The 15,575-nt window shown below is 34.9% G+C and overlaps 1 pseudogene across 1 annotated transcript; it reads left to right on the top strand.

The window, feature by feature from the left end:
- The first annotated feature begins 9,341 nt into the window (after positions 1–9,341).
- LOC149560160 (bidirectional sugar transporter SWEET7b-like) lies at positions 9,342–14,924 on the top strand (annotated as a pseudogene). Its single transcript, XR_016363332.1, has 7 exons — positions 9,342–9,378; positions 11,124–11,160; positions 11,276–11,492; positions 11,647–11,752; positions 13,934–13,992; positions 14,237–14,356; positions 14,458–14,924. The product of XR_016363332.1 is annotated as a bidirectional sugar transporter SWEET7b-like (transcript).
- Positions 14,925–15,575: the final 651 nt, after the last annotated feature.

The raw sequence follows: 15,575 nt of genomic DNA, 5'->3' as shown, positions 1-15,575 counted from the left end.
CTTCCTCAGAACCCAGCTCTACATCAGGCTATTTTTTATGAACTCCATGCTTCTCCTTCAGCAGGGCACTCAGGCTTCCTCAAAACTTATGAGCGAGCAAGGAGAAACTTCTTTTGGAAAGGAATGAAACAGACGATTCAACAGATGGTGGCTGAATGTGATACTTGCCAACGCCACAAGGGTGAAACGACCCTCCTTCCTGGCTTGCTCGAACCATTGCCCATCCCTACACGGATTTGGACTGATATTTCTATGGATTTCATTGAAGGGCTTCCTAAATCCGGTGGCAAGACAGTGATCTTGGTTGTGGTTGATCGTCTCTCGAAATATAGTCATTTTTGTGCCCTCAGCCACCCCTATACTGCCTCCTCTGTTGCACAAATCTTCATGGACCAGATATTTCGTCTTCATGGACTCCCTTCTTCCATTGTCTCTGATCGTGATGCAACTTTTACCAGTCATTTTTGGACTGCACTGTTTCAGAAAACTGGCACCAAACTGAAGATGAGTTCGGGCTATCACCCACAAACTGATGGTCAAACGGAAATTGTCAATAAATGCTTGGAAACTTATCTTCGTTGCTTCACTTCCGAACAGCAACATCAGTGGGCCAAGTGGCTTCCTTTAGCTGAATGGTGGTACAATATCTCTTACCACACTGCCTCTAAAATGACTCCATATGAAGCAGTCTATGGTCAGGCACCTCCAGTGCTCCTTCCCTACACTCCCAACAGCTCACCAGTCCAGGCAGTTGACATAGTTCTCCGCAGCAGGGATCAGATTCTTCGTACCTTACAAGATAATCTTCACATGGCCCGTAATCGGATGAAACAACAAGCAGATCAACACCGTTCTGAGCGCTCATTTCAAGTTGGGGATATGGTTTTTCTTCGTCTACAGCCATACAAACAATCCTCCCTAAAGCTGAAAGGGCGTCATAAGCTGGCCCCAAAATTTTATGGGCCTTATCAGGTTCTGCAGAAGATTGGTTCAGTTGCTTATAAACTGGAACTTCCTCCTTCTTCCCGCATTCATCCAGTCTTTCATGTTTCTTGTCTAAAGAAAGTTCTGGGTACCACTGTCAGAGCACAAACTACTCTCCCTGAAATGGATACGGAAGGATCCATTATCCTGGAGCCGGTGGCAATCATTGACCAGCGCACTCGCCAGCTTCGCTCTCGCTCCATCTCTGAGGTCTTGATTCAGTGGCATGGCATGCAACCAGAGGATGCTACCTGGGAACCCCTTCTTCAGATTCAACAACAATTTCCACACCTTAAGCTTTGAGGACAAAGCTTTTTTCTAAGGGAGAGGGGATGTTAGGAACCTGTGTGTTCCTTCTGTTTATTTTGTTAGAGTAGAGTTGTTGGACGCATATGCTTTGTAAGTCGTCCCGTGAGTTTATTTTATTATCCCACATGCATAGGTAGTATTACTTTTCTAGATCGTACCCAGTATATAAGAATAGGTTGAGGCCCTTGATGGGCACGGACGAATTTATTGTATTGAGCTTGCTCAAAGGAGGTTACCCCCTCGAAGTGGCCTGCGATCAGTAGATTTATTCTGAGTTCTGCTATCACTTTGTATTCTTTTATTTCGAGCATTCTCACGATATTGCTATAAGGAGGTTCTTCTCACTTTCTCCATTACAATCAATGAATCATCTTTTAGATTTTGCACCATCACTATATCTAGAAGGAACTCAAATTTTTTGCCATCTCCAAGGTGAGTGATTTGGTAAATTGACAAGAGATTGGAGCTTAGGTTAGGAACATAGAGAAGGTCTTTGAATTTCCCATTTTCCATTTCCACATTTCCTTTCCCTTCAACTTCCATTTTAGTATCATCTCCCACAAAGATGTGTAGTACCTGTGACTGCTTCAATGAAGAAAAGTCTCCCTTTCAAGAACCCATATGATAGGAGGCACCTGAGTCAAGAATCCATTCCGATGAAGAACTTGTGTTTTCCATAAGTGCTTTCTCTTTTCCCTTTGAAGTGGGTGGAGTTGAATCCTTGGAAGTACCTAGCACTTGAATTTTGTTCTTCTTGAGTAGGTTTTTCAACTCATCGATTCTCTTAATCTTACAATGATGCTCATCATGATTTGGCTTCTTGAAATATTCACAAATAAGTTTATTATTCTTTTCATTACTTTCCTTCTTGTTGGAAGAAGAATAGCCTTGCTGTGAAGAGGATTATTGTGTCTCAGATTGTGATTTCTGCTTCCATTTCTTTATCTTTTTGTTGTTATAACTTCTTCCTCCTTGACTTGATTGTTTCTCATCACCTGCCACCAATGCTTTGCTCTTTGATGTCATGAGAAGTCCCAAATCTATCAAGTGAGATTGTTCAAGAATCAACATTTCTGCAAATGAATCAAATGTAGGCTTTTGAAAAGAACTTCTCATGGTCAATGTGTGAGCATTATAACTCAAAAAAAAGGAAGCATACTTTGAAGGTAGCCTCTTTAGAATGTGATGAATCAAATTTTCATCCCTCATGGGATTTCCACAATCTTTAAGTAGTGTACTATACTCATTGGCTTTGTTGATGTAATCCTTAATTGTGTCAATATTCTTTGGATCCAATAGAAGTAGATCAACCTCAATTTGAAAACCCTTTTCCTCATTGACTTTACCATACAATGCTTCAAGTTTGTCCCATGTAGGTTTGGATTCATTGGAACTAGAAATGTGGAAGAAGATATTTCTATGTACACAATTCATAATAATTCCTAGGGCCTATTGGACTTGCTTTTGCTAATCAACAAGTGTTTAAGCATCAATGGTTTGGGAATTGTACCATCAACATAAAGACAAAAACATTTTTCCATTAATCTGCTCCATGCAATATCTTTCCAAGTAAAATAATTATGTGAAGCTAGAAGTGGACATTAACGTGAACCCATGATGCGGAAAATGAAAAAGAGTACGAGAGAGAGAGAGAGAGAGAGAGAGAGAGAGAGAGAGAGAGAGAGAGAGAGAGCACACCCCCCATTTTCACTCAATCAAAAATTCCACCCCCCCCCCCCCCCCCTCCCCAAAAAAAAATGATGCACTTTTGGCACTTTATATGTGGTGCATCTACAATAGGCAGCTTGTCAAAATCTGCAAAGTGGAATTCTAATTTTGCTATATAAAACTACCTTTTGAGGCTCAAATCTATCACTAAGCATTGTAGCTTAGATGTACAAAAATTCTTAAAAGTAATCAAAGAAATATAATGCAGAAAAGGCCCTAAGTCTAAAAGTGAGATTTTTCTCCACACAACTCTAGAATTTGAATGTAGATCTAGAAAGTAGACAAAAATATATATAGTTTCAAAAAAAAATGGAACCTTAAAATGTGTCCAAATGAGCCTGTATGGAGCATTTGAAGTTGGAAAATGTAGAATTGGATAGGTACAATTGCCAAAAAATGCTAACTCTAACAAATCCTTGCACCAAAAATAGAAATGAATACCACCACTAGAAATTTTTGGAAATTCTACCCAAAATAAAAAAAAATTGAACCTAATTTGGAGTTCAAATGACTGAGTTATGGCCTCTCAAAGTCGAGTTACCAATTCAAAAATACATCTAAAGAGGAGTCTTGGCAAAAAACTATGAGCTTAAATTTAATGGTCAAAAAACTATCATAGTACTTGAAAAATGCCTAGGAATAATGGTTAGATGACCATCAATTTTAATCCCTTGAAATGATGATATCAGCGAAAGCTCATGTCCCCTACTAATGTGGCATCATGTTAGGATGACATTAGCTGTATAGAAAAGTACAGACAATGTTGACTTGTCTATTGGGCTATCACTGAGTCATTGGTATGAGGTAGACACATGTTAGGTAATGTGTCGCTGACATGCAAAGTTGATGTAGCAGTACTTGGCCATAGTGGCAATGAGTTGGCAGACTGTTTGCACACATGTACAGTGTGTGCCTACATGTCTGAACATCATGTGTCCATGTGGAAAGTACTTCTAAAGATGCATTGTAGACTATATGATAGATGTGTGTTGATGCTAGAGGGAGCCAGCATTGCTAGGTTTATTTACTATTGGCAGGTTTGAAACAACAGTCACTAGAAGTGGTTTATAGGTAGTTGGATAACTCTTACTGGTGTCAGGTAATAGTGCCTAGAGATTCTTTTACAATAGTGAGAGTTTAAACAAATAAGAACACCAAAAAATGTAGATCATGCCTAGAGCTTGAGAAGGTTGCCTGTGTTCAGAGTAGTATTTTTAGGGTCTGGGAAGTCAATTTCCTTGCCTAAAATTTTATGGATTATCCCACATTGGTGGGTAATCAAAGTTGGAGTTGTTTAAAATAGCAAATGACAATATGATAACCAAACAAGCTTGTTGTAGGATGTAAGGTGCCCAGTGGTGGAATATTTGGGTCCACTAATAATATTGTAAATGGTAGAAATATTAAGCCACTACTAAAAGGAATATACTGGCAAAAATCCAAGGAATATTTGGCATAGGGTATGGGGATAGGGTGTCACTACACATTACCTATACAAAAAAAAAACTATCTACTGCTCGAAGGGAAAACTTGTTTTGAAAATTATAGAATTCATAAATATTGTAGAGAAGGAGAAAATTAATAGATCCAAAAATTAATTAAGGAGATCTGAAAAATTATGATACCAAAGTTGCAAATAGGGCCTTCGAGTGCCGATTTGCCAAAAAAATGGCCTAAAATTGACTTTTGCCTAGGGTAGCTGAATTTATAGCTGATTTTCACCGAATCAATTTTCTGGATGCAATGGTGAGGTCCATTCCAACTCTAGAAACTCTAAATTTCTAAAGTACTCTAGATCTGGGTTGAGGTGCTAAAGCAACAATGGTCTTGAATGGCTATGTGAAGAGAAATTCTCCAAGCTCTGATACTATGTAAGAATTTTCCTTAGGGAAAAATTCACCTAAATATTGATATGTATTCAATTCAATGTTAAAGTACACTAGGAGTGCCTATATATAAAGGCCTCTGGAATGCTTCCAGAATGCATGGGAATCAGCAACATGATAAGTCATACAACTAGGCACATGTCCACTAGATATGGGTTATCCTCCATTAAGCACATGATTAGGTGTGATGATGTGAGGATAAGGTGTAGCATGAAAAATAATGTTGTAGACACTATGTGCTAAATTAGGAGTGTGAATAACTGTGTTGTCTACATGACAACTTAGTTAATCATGCGAACTCTAGTGTTGTATACACCATGTGCTGAATTAGAGTTTCTTACTTTTATGTTTTCAACATGACAACTTATGAAAGTATGCAAACTCCTAAGTGTCTCACAAAATAAATAAATAAAATAATGCAATATAATAAAATAATGCATTAACCTAAGTAAACTTAAGTAAAGTGTAATAAGTAAATACTTATTTTCGCCAATACACCCAAATGTCCATAGGTAGAGAGGATAAAAGAACATAATAATCTTTCTTCTTTCCTAATCTTGAAAGTTCCAAGTTAGAAAATGATAACAATTACCTTTCTTTAAAATATTGTATCTATAAAAAAAATCAAAATGTCATACAATAAGAACTTGAGACATTTTTTTTTGATGAATGTGCAAGTAAAGGTCACTCTTCATGTTTAACAATTTATAATCCTTCCACAAAAAAAGTTGTCAATTGAAAAAGAGGTTGATGGTGAAGACAAGGTAAAACTACATCTTGGTAAGGTTTCTCATCATGGTGAATTTTTTATATAAGAAAGTTACTCTAAAGTTAATTTTTAGCTTATAGATAGCACAATTGAAATGGGGAATAATGTTCTTCTTGTTCAAGAAGAAGAACTTGTATGCATATCTCTATCATGTCTCAAACAAGAGAGGTTCTCTTAGAATGGTTCATGTATTAGTCTAAACTAGATGAAAATGAGATGGTCATAGATCAATCTTCATTCAATCATCATGTGCTTCATTTTGCTTGTTTAAATTGCTAGAAAATGTGATGATATTTTAGGGGAAATAAAAGATGGAATGTGATGCACATTTGATGATATTTTAATTCTTCACAGAAATAAAGAAAATATCTATGAAAGAATCAATCCTATGTTGAATGAGATATATTTTTCCCCCCTTATGTTGATTATTATATGGAATTATCATATTTCTTCCTTTGAAGGAGTTTCTACTTTCCTTTTTTTTCAATAGGACATTAAATATTATTTGGAAAATACTATGAAAATTTTTGCGGGAGATACTAAGGTTTATGACGAATGATAGATCTTTGGGTATGATGTTTTCTCCATGAAATTCTCACATATAAGTGGTTTAGTTTTCCATAATAAGGAGTTTTCCAAATGAAGGTTGCATTACAAAATTTCATTGTGATACAACCTCTTGTTTTGGAAAGGCATTTATTTCTTCATGTCAATTAGTGGGTACATCTAAGTTCTCCTTGCCTTTTATTATCCTGGTCAAGACTTCCTACATATGTACATATTGTAAATAATTCTTTAGTTTGCAAAATTTTTGTGTTGCCTTAGTTTGGGTTTTTTTGGCTTGCCTTGTGTGAAGCCCTTATCCCCTGCACTAGGTTTTTTTGGGCTTCCCTTGTGTGAAGCCCTTATCCCCTGCACTAGGTTTTTTTGGGCTTGCCTTGTGTGAAGCCCTTATCCCCTACACCCATATGCAAGTCTCTTTCACTATTCCATTCATTTTTTACTCTTTTCCTAATAGTTTTAGGAACATATTCTTTAAACAAAAAATTGTGAAAGTTATTTTGTTTCATAAAAAAAATATTCCCCTAGCAAAGCCAACAAAACTGGATTACTTTTCCTATTCATAATGGCATGAAATCAAGTATGTAAGATTTCTTAATAGTCTTTTGTAAGAAGAAAGAATTTCAAAGATGATAATATCTAAGTTGAACATGTTTAAGATAGGTTCAAAAGGTTCAAAAATTCCACCACATTCATCAAGTTCAAATTTAGTTCGGTTTAAATAGTAATATATTAGGGAGAATATATTAGGGAGAATGATAATGAAATATTAAAGGTGCTTAGAATATATAAGACTTAACATAGATTTTTTATTGCCACACCAACTCAAATGTAATCTCCTAACCAGAAAATAATTTAAATAAATAATTTTTAAGGAAATATATACAATTACTAGATCTTTCATCAAAATATCTATATCATCAATTATCAATTATCATAACAATCCACAATTTAAAATAAACTTTTATTTAAACTACTTGAAAGGAAATAAATTAATCTTTGCCACATTATGATATAAGTACACTATTCCAGTAGACAATTCACCTACTACTTGCTAGAATGTACCATATGAGATGAAGTACCTATTAAATCTTATACTCCCCTAAACATTAAATGTTTATCTTATAAATGGTCCACAATCATGCTTTGTAAATGGACTACAAGTACAACCTAATTTGTATAAGATGAGCCTATTTTCAATCCACACTTTATAGTTGATCAATTTTTAAAAGATCAAAAACATCTTGGAATTTTATAAATGTGTTTGATCTGCATAGTTTGTAGTAAAAAACAACAACAAAAAATTAGAAATTGGATGGAGAATAGCCTATCCTCCTACAAAAACAAAGTATTTTTTTTATTACTCTGCATTTGATTTAATGATCTGTATATATTTTGTGATCCATAAACAACAAATAAAGTAAAATGTTCATAATTAAAAGAGAAAAAGTAAACGAGTCAAAGTTTTGAACAATATAAATATGTTTCGTTCAGTATTGTACCGCTTCAGAGTGACTTAATGGTTGTTTATCACTATGCATGAGCTCAAAAGTTTTCATATATTCAAATAGATGTCTTCGTTGTTTCTATTGATTCGTCTATTATAGAGATTTATTTTATTTTTTAATATCGAATAGAAAAATGTGATTTCCATAGGAGATCTTATGAATGTGAGATAATATCTAAGTGGTCATTTTTAAGAGTTTTTGAATTATTGAAAAGAGGCCTATGTTCTGCTCTTCACAATTGTTGAGTCGACTTTCATTTTTAGAAACAAAATATTATCAAATTTAAAAAAATTAGTAAGTTTTATAGATTAAATGAAATCAAAACTTGTGTAATTCAAAAAATACAATTGAAAGTGTAACCTAGAAATTTCCATAGCAATAATTGCAATAAACAGGAACCCATTTGGATGTAGGTTAGTGTTTCACAGCTTGCAAAGAATTAATTGTGATGATAGAATGGCCCTAAATTACGTGACGCTATTAAATCACAGGTTTATAATTATATTTGAATAAACTCTCGAATCTATGGTTTGGAAAAACAATAAAGAATTTGCTAACCTTTTTTTCTTCGCTTGAAAGAAACATAGCTACGACTTAGTTGTGCTATGGAGTAGTAGCAATGATTGAGACGGAAAAACGAAGTAAAACAATAAATACGCAATCAAGAACACAGAGCAAAGAGTTTTAAAAAATTCGGGGAAAACTCAAATACTCAGGAAAGTTGTTCATATTCGCCACATTTATTTCGAGCCTTCTTCCCAAAGGAAAAGAGCGATATTGGCGTAACACTTTTATACAATAGTTTGCAAAACTGACCATGGTGGATATTAACTGGCAAATGTTTGCGTGGTTAAGAGTAATTTAACTGCTATATGCTGACTTGTCTTCATCAAAATCCAAATTGATGTGGCAGATCCTCTTTATGTAAGAAACAATGTTAATGACATGGAACCTTCCTGTAGTTGAGTGAATGATCAAATGTTACCTGTATATTAGAACTTGTATAGATGATATACATATGTACAATTCAATTTTTCTTACGTTATGAGGCAAATGGTTTTTCTTTTGTTTTTTACGTTCAGTCATTCGGAATGATCTGTATCCCACACTTTCTATCTACCATAGAATATGCCCCATTTGTGCTGTTTTTGTACCGGTTTTGGCGGGAAAAAATCTTATGAATCACTACTCTGGGGGTAATGAGGAAATTAGGAAAAAGAAACATACCCCAAATATTGTAGGTATTATACTGAGCTGTTTTCCAATAGGTCTGATGTCTAAAGCTACCCCAAATTTGTTCACGCGTGCCTTGTTGGTCACCGATTTAAAATACAAGTGATTCCATCTAAAAAATTTCACTGCAGATGATGAGATCATGCAGTGCAGATGATGAGATCATGTAGAACAGAATGAAGGCCTATTAAAGGACCTAAAAAATTTCCCAATTTCATCCCTTCTTGTGCTGATTTCAATTAGCACTAGAAAGGATCTAAAAATCTTCCCAATTTCATCCCTTCTTGTGCTGAATTAGCACTGGTTTTTTCTTTTCTTTTTTTCCCTTTTGTGTACTGCAATAACAGTTTCTACTTCTCTTCAATGGCCTTTCCTCTGCTGCTTGTGGTGGGAATCATTGGTATTCCATCTAAAACTTTTGTTCCTTAGAGTGAAATGTAAATATATTCTAGGTCGTCTAGATTTCTGAACTGTCTTCTGTGTTAATCGATTTCAAGACTTAGAACATGGGAGATATAGACCTATATTGGTTGTAGCTTATTTTTGTTGATCTAAATCGGGATTATCATGTCTATAATGAATCATGGTGAAGATAAAATATTTAAAATATTCGAATGAAGTGTAGGATTTCATGTAGTCAGGATTTGGTTTCTAGAATAGTCAGAGAAGAATAATGGTGGCTATTAGATCTTGGTTTAAGGGAGAGTAAATCAGTGATTTCTATTCAAGATTTTCGTTTTAGGATGGTCGGTGATTAATGCCTATAACACAAGTTCCATTAATTGAATTGCATCATTAATTCAATTTTTCTTACCTTATGAGAAAAAAGGTGTTTTTAAAGTCTTTTACGCTCAGTCATTCAGAATGATCTGTATCCCACACTTTCTATCTACCATAGAATATGGCCCATTTGTGCTGTTTTTGTACTGGTTTTTGAGGGAAAAAATCTTATGAATCACTACTCTGGGTGTAATGCATTTTTCAATCTTCAGCACCAGAAATTAGGAAAAAGAAACATGCCCATATCACAGGTTGGCTCTAGCTATTGTAGGTATTATAGTGAGCTGTTTTCCAATAGGTCTGATGTGTAAAGCTACCCCCAGTTTGTTCACGCGTGCCTTGTCGGTCACCAAGTTAAAATCCAAGTGATTTCTTTCTACATTTCACTGCAGACGATGGGATCATACAGTACAGCATGAAGGCCTATTAAAGGACCTAAAAACCTTCCCAATTTCGTTCCTTCTTGTGCTGATTTCAGTTAGCACTAGAAAGGACCTAAAAATCTTCCCAATTTCATCCCTTCTTGTGCAGAATTAGCACTAGTTTTTTTTTCTTGGGTTTTCTTTTTGCGTACTGCAATAATAGTTTCTTCTTCTCTTCAATGTCCTTTCCTCTGCTGCTTGTGGTGGGAATCATTGGTATTTCATCTAAAACTTTTGTTCCTTAGAGTGAAATGTAAATATATTCTAGGTCATCTAGATTTCTAAACTGTCTGCTGTGTTCATCGATTTCAAGACTTAGAAACATAGGAGGTATAGACCTATATAGGTTGTAGCTTATTTTTGTTAATCTAAATTGGGATTATCATGTCTATAATGAATCATGGTGGAGATAAAATATTAAAAATATTCGAATGAAGTATAGGATTTCATGTAGTCAGGATTCGGTTTCTAGAATAGTCAGAGAAGAATAATGGTGGCTATTAGATCTTCATTTAAGGGAGAGTAAATCAGTGATTTCCATTCAAAATTTTCGTTTTAAAATGGTCAGTGATGAATGCCTATAACACAAGTTCCATTGATTCAATTGCATCATAAAAAGCATACCCTGTCCTTAAACTCCAAGGGATATATATTTTGGTTGCTTTGCATTGAAATAATTTGTATGTGTGTTGACATTTGAGTGTGTAGGCTTTGTAGTGTATCTGATTTGCATATGAATTTCGATAAAGTTCTTTCTAATTTGTATGGAGGAGTTTTTCTTTAGGTTTTGGAGGTCATCTTTTTGTGCACGTTTTCCTGTGTATTTGTGGGATTGTTCCTAACATTTTTCTTCATGGTTTAACGTTTATTAGTTAATCTTGTTATTCATTTGGATTTATAGGATTTGGGTTGTATTAATGTCCTATGTTTGTGTGTGGTGCAGGAAATATAACATCATTGGCACTCTTCCTATTACCTACGTAAGTACTTTGTACAACAGATTAATCTGAGTTAAAAACTTGTGTAATGTGAGCTTTCGGTACTGATCAAGATAGCAAGCTTATATATAAATTATCTTGGCTTTGAAAATTGCAGGACAACATTCTAGGGGATATACAAGCTTAAGTCTACCGAAGATTACTCAGGACTTCCATTTGTGTGTACCTTGTTCAACTGTTGTCTTTGGCTACTCTACGGGGCTCCATTTGTTAAACCACACAGCACTTTGCTGCTCACCATCAATGGCGCGGGCTTTGTTTTAGAGATATTTTTTGTCTTGTCCTTTCTGACATTTGCCCTCAAGAAGAAGAAGGTAACGCATTATGCCAGCTTTAGGTTGTGCCTGAAGGCCATCAGACGCCTTCTAGATTTTCTCTGTTTTTTGAACAGTGTGAATACATGGCTAGATTCCACACAAAATTCATGGTGAATTTTTCTGACATGGATTCCTTGAATTTGTCTTGAAGGTAAAAACTGGCCGCTTAGCCATTGCAATGATTGTTGCTTTTGTCCTTGTAGTTGTAGTAACCATTTATGGGCTACACACATACAATGTCAGACAGTTACTGGTTGGTGTTGAAATAAATTAATTATCTCAGATATGGTCGGCAAAGACCAGCTGCCCAGCACAGACCAAGGAGAAATTTCTGCATGTGTCCAATATAGACCAACTAGTCAATCACCGTCCATCTCAACTGCTCCTTATAAGTATTTCAGCTAACTTTCTACTACAGTATAAACAACATTTATTATGTATTTGTCTATAAATATAATGGACTGGGCCTGTGTCTATTAGAGCCCATTTTGGGTTTTTCCATGGCTTCTCCTCTCTATGGCTTTCTCTCTTGTTTGGTTTCTTTGTTGTGTTCTGCTGTAATTTTCATCAGGGTATCAGAGCTTATGGTAAATGATCCATTAGTCTTGAGAGAGCAATGAGTGAAATATTGTGATTGAAAGATGTGGAGTGAAAGATTGTGATATGATTGCTAATCTCTTGTGAAGAAGGCTGCTGTTGTGAGAAGGCTGCCCATTACTGGGCTGGATTGAAGTTATGTGAATATTAATTTGTTAAGTGAGCTAAAAGAGAAAAAAGTGTTGGAAAGGAGATCCAAAGAAATTTCCTCATAAGAGATTGTTATCATGTGTGAGAGTGAATGTTCAAGCCATTGTGAAAGATGATTGACATTGTCTTTGAATGGAAGATGGTTGGTGGTGTATTTGGGCAAAGAATGTGATTTGTGATGTAGCCAGTTAACGAGGCAGTATATTGTGTTAAAGGATAACTTGTGCCAAAGAAAGATATTGCTAGAAGGAAGAGAAAATTGAAAGTATGATATTGTTGGAAATGTGTGAAATTGGAGTAGATAATCAAAGATAAAGAAGCATTTCTGATTTGAAACAACTCAAGAGTGTTGGATTGCTATTAATGCGGGAATGTCAAGTTGTTACTCATGTTTGTGGGATGTGCAGCAACTTTGTGCAAGCGGGAGAGCCAAAGATTGCATACACACTTCTAATGTGAGAAGAACAAATCAAGGGAGTGCTATGAGAAAGAGAGAAGCCATGAAAAGAAAGAAGTTAAACTTGAAGGTGAAAGCATATTTTGTTAGTATTAACAGTGTTTTATTATATATTTTTATTTGAAATATGTGTGGAGTATTATAAATCATTTGTAGGAGTTAGCATTCATTAGGAAAAGAGATGGCATACTAGAATTTTTTGTTATGGTGCAACGGTCTGTGTGTGTGCTGATTGGATAAAAGTATTGGGATTGGAAGTGTGAATTTGTTTATCTAATTGTGAAGTATATGATGTTCTTGATAGTGGTCATGTAATAGAAGTTGGTTGCATTGATATCCCCCAATCAAGTGATGAAAATTGAATTAGTAATGATTGTTAATGGGCTATGTGAATGTATGGGGTGCATTATCGGTTGTGCCTGACACCCCAAAGGTTTTTGGTTTGACATATTGATCAATCATGTATGTGAAGAGAATTTCTATAGAACTGGCGAGTATAGTGGCTGGGTACCCTTGTATCTCGGTAGATGGATTTCTTTTTATATGGAGTCAATAATTAGTTTGATGTGGGTAAAAAAAAAAAAAGGCCTAGAGTGATGATAGTTTCCCCGTAGTGATGATTCATGGTCATTAGAACCAGTGAGTGCTTTGTTTGTGGTAATCCAAAACCACTTGAGTTCTTGGAGTTTGTGGTGATCTTAAAACCATTTGTGTAATGTTTGAAAAGTTTGTGGTGAGCTTAAAACCACTTTGATATTGCATCCGTACAAAACCTAGAGTGATTATGATGGGGGAAACACGAAGGGTGAAAGCATTTGATAATTGATTGTAAATGGGTACCTAACAAGGCTTAAGGCCAGCACCCATTGTTTCTAGATTATGGAGGGATACTTGAGACATTTTGATAATTAATTTAGGGGGAAAAATTACAGCACAACAAAACAAAGAAACCAAACAAAAGAGAATGCCATAAAGAGGAGAAGCCATGGAGAAACTCAAAATGGGCTCTGATAGATAGACACAGGCCCAGTCCATTATATTTATAGACAAATACATAATAAATGTTGTTTACACTGTAGTAGAAAGTTAGCTGAAATACTTATAAGGAGCAGTTGAGATGGACGGTGATTGACTGGTTGGTCTATATTGGACACATGCAAAAATTTCTCCTTGGTCTGTGCTGGGCAACTGGTCTGTGCCGACCATATCTGAGATAATTAATTTATTTCAAAAGTTGGCACTTTATGTGCGATGCTTTCAATTGTTATATATGCCTCACCATTTTCAATTGTGGTGAGTTTTCAATCCATTCTTCTTCTCAATTCAAAAGAAAATTGTAGAAAAACTGTGCAAAACTAAAATACAATTGTCAATTTCTAAAAAAGAATAGTTGAAAATTCGAAATTCTAATCTCTACCAAAAGTGACAATAGGAAATTTGAAAAATCTGGTCCCTACCCAAAAACACAGGTAGAAGTTAAGTAGCAGAACAAATTTGTCCTTTCATCAATGTTAATGTGTTACTGTTTTATTTTCAGGGAGATGTTATCAAGACCAAAAGTGTGAAGTACATGCCATTTCTTGTCTCACTATTCACTACGCTAAACGCACTTGTCTGGTCTGCATACTCTGTAATGGCCAAGGATATCTTTGTAGCTGTAAGCTTCTCTCTTTTCCCAGTGCCATTTTCAACTACAGTTTTCCTGTGATTATTTGAAACTATACACAATTTTCCTGATTATTATTTGTGTCTTTGCAGGTACCCAATTGCATTGGCTTCCTTTTAGGAGTAGCGCAGCTTGTTGTTTACCTCATTTACAGAAGGTCGGAGCCTGTTTTACCTGTGTCTACTGAGCTTGAAAAACTTCCTGAAGCAAAAAAGATAGACGATGTATATGACCTGCCTACCCTTATAGTGGAGGCAGAAACCTCAAATGTTGTCATAGTGGCTGCAGTGACTCAAGAAGCTGCTGATAAAGTTTGATTTTATTTTCATTGGTCAATGACTAACAAGATTTATATAGGGTACAGTCTCCTCTGTCACCCAGACTCTACTCAAATCAGCATTAGCTGATAAGGAGGAGGAGGAATATGGCTATCTAGGAAACATGTGAACCAGTGGCTATGTGAAAGGAAAAATATAGAGACATTTTTACACCTTTGAGGAGCTTGATTGTAACCGTTCGGTTCCTACTTTTCAGTAATGAACTGTTCATGAACTCTTCTAACTACTATGCTTTTATGACTACGCAGTTCTTTTTTCATAGTACTGAAATTGTACTTGTGGAATGTCACATTCGTAAGCATAATAGTATTGTCCGGACAATAAAAACTCATGTCATACAAAGAAACAAAATCAACAATTGTAAACAAGTGCCACAGCATGGCTAAGTACTTGCTTCTAGTTAGAACATTATATAGTATTATAACATATTATATATAAATAACAAATTTTCAATTTTGTTAATATTATTATTGAAGACTTTTGTAGAAACGTGAAATATAAGTGTGCAAATATTGAAAGTAATATCATGAGAATGAGAATTTTATTCAAATAAAAATTAATATTAGATCATTCTAAATAAAATATATTTATAAAATAGATTATTAGGATTAATAGTATACCTTAATTTTTATAAATAAATTTAAAGTTTACGTTCTCAAAGAATTATATATATATATATATAATACCAAAAGTTGATTAAAGTATAATACAAATCATCTCTAATGTTTACATTCTTAGCTATGAGTATTTCCTAATAATTAGGAATCCAGTGGAATATTAGTTAAAATTTTATTTTATAAAATTATCATATCTCACAAATGCACAAATTGACATATAAGAACTTCAATTGATTTATCCAATTAAAAGAGAGA

The sequence above is a fragment of the Cupressus sempervirens genome, chromosome 4 (assembly GCF_028749045.1).
Source record: "Cupressus sempervirens isolate cs-2001-9-10 chromosome 4, ASM2874904v1, whole genome shotgun sequence".
Lineage (NCBI taxonomy): Eukaryota > Viridiplantae > Streptophyta > Pinopsida > Cupressales > Cupressaceae > Cupressus > Cupressus sempervirens.
The sequence above is the reverse complement of the archived record's forward strand: the minus strand, read 5'-3'. Positions and strand labels throughout refer to the sequence as shown.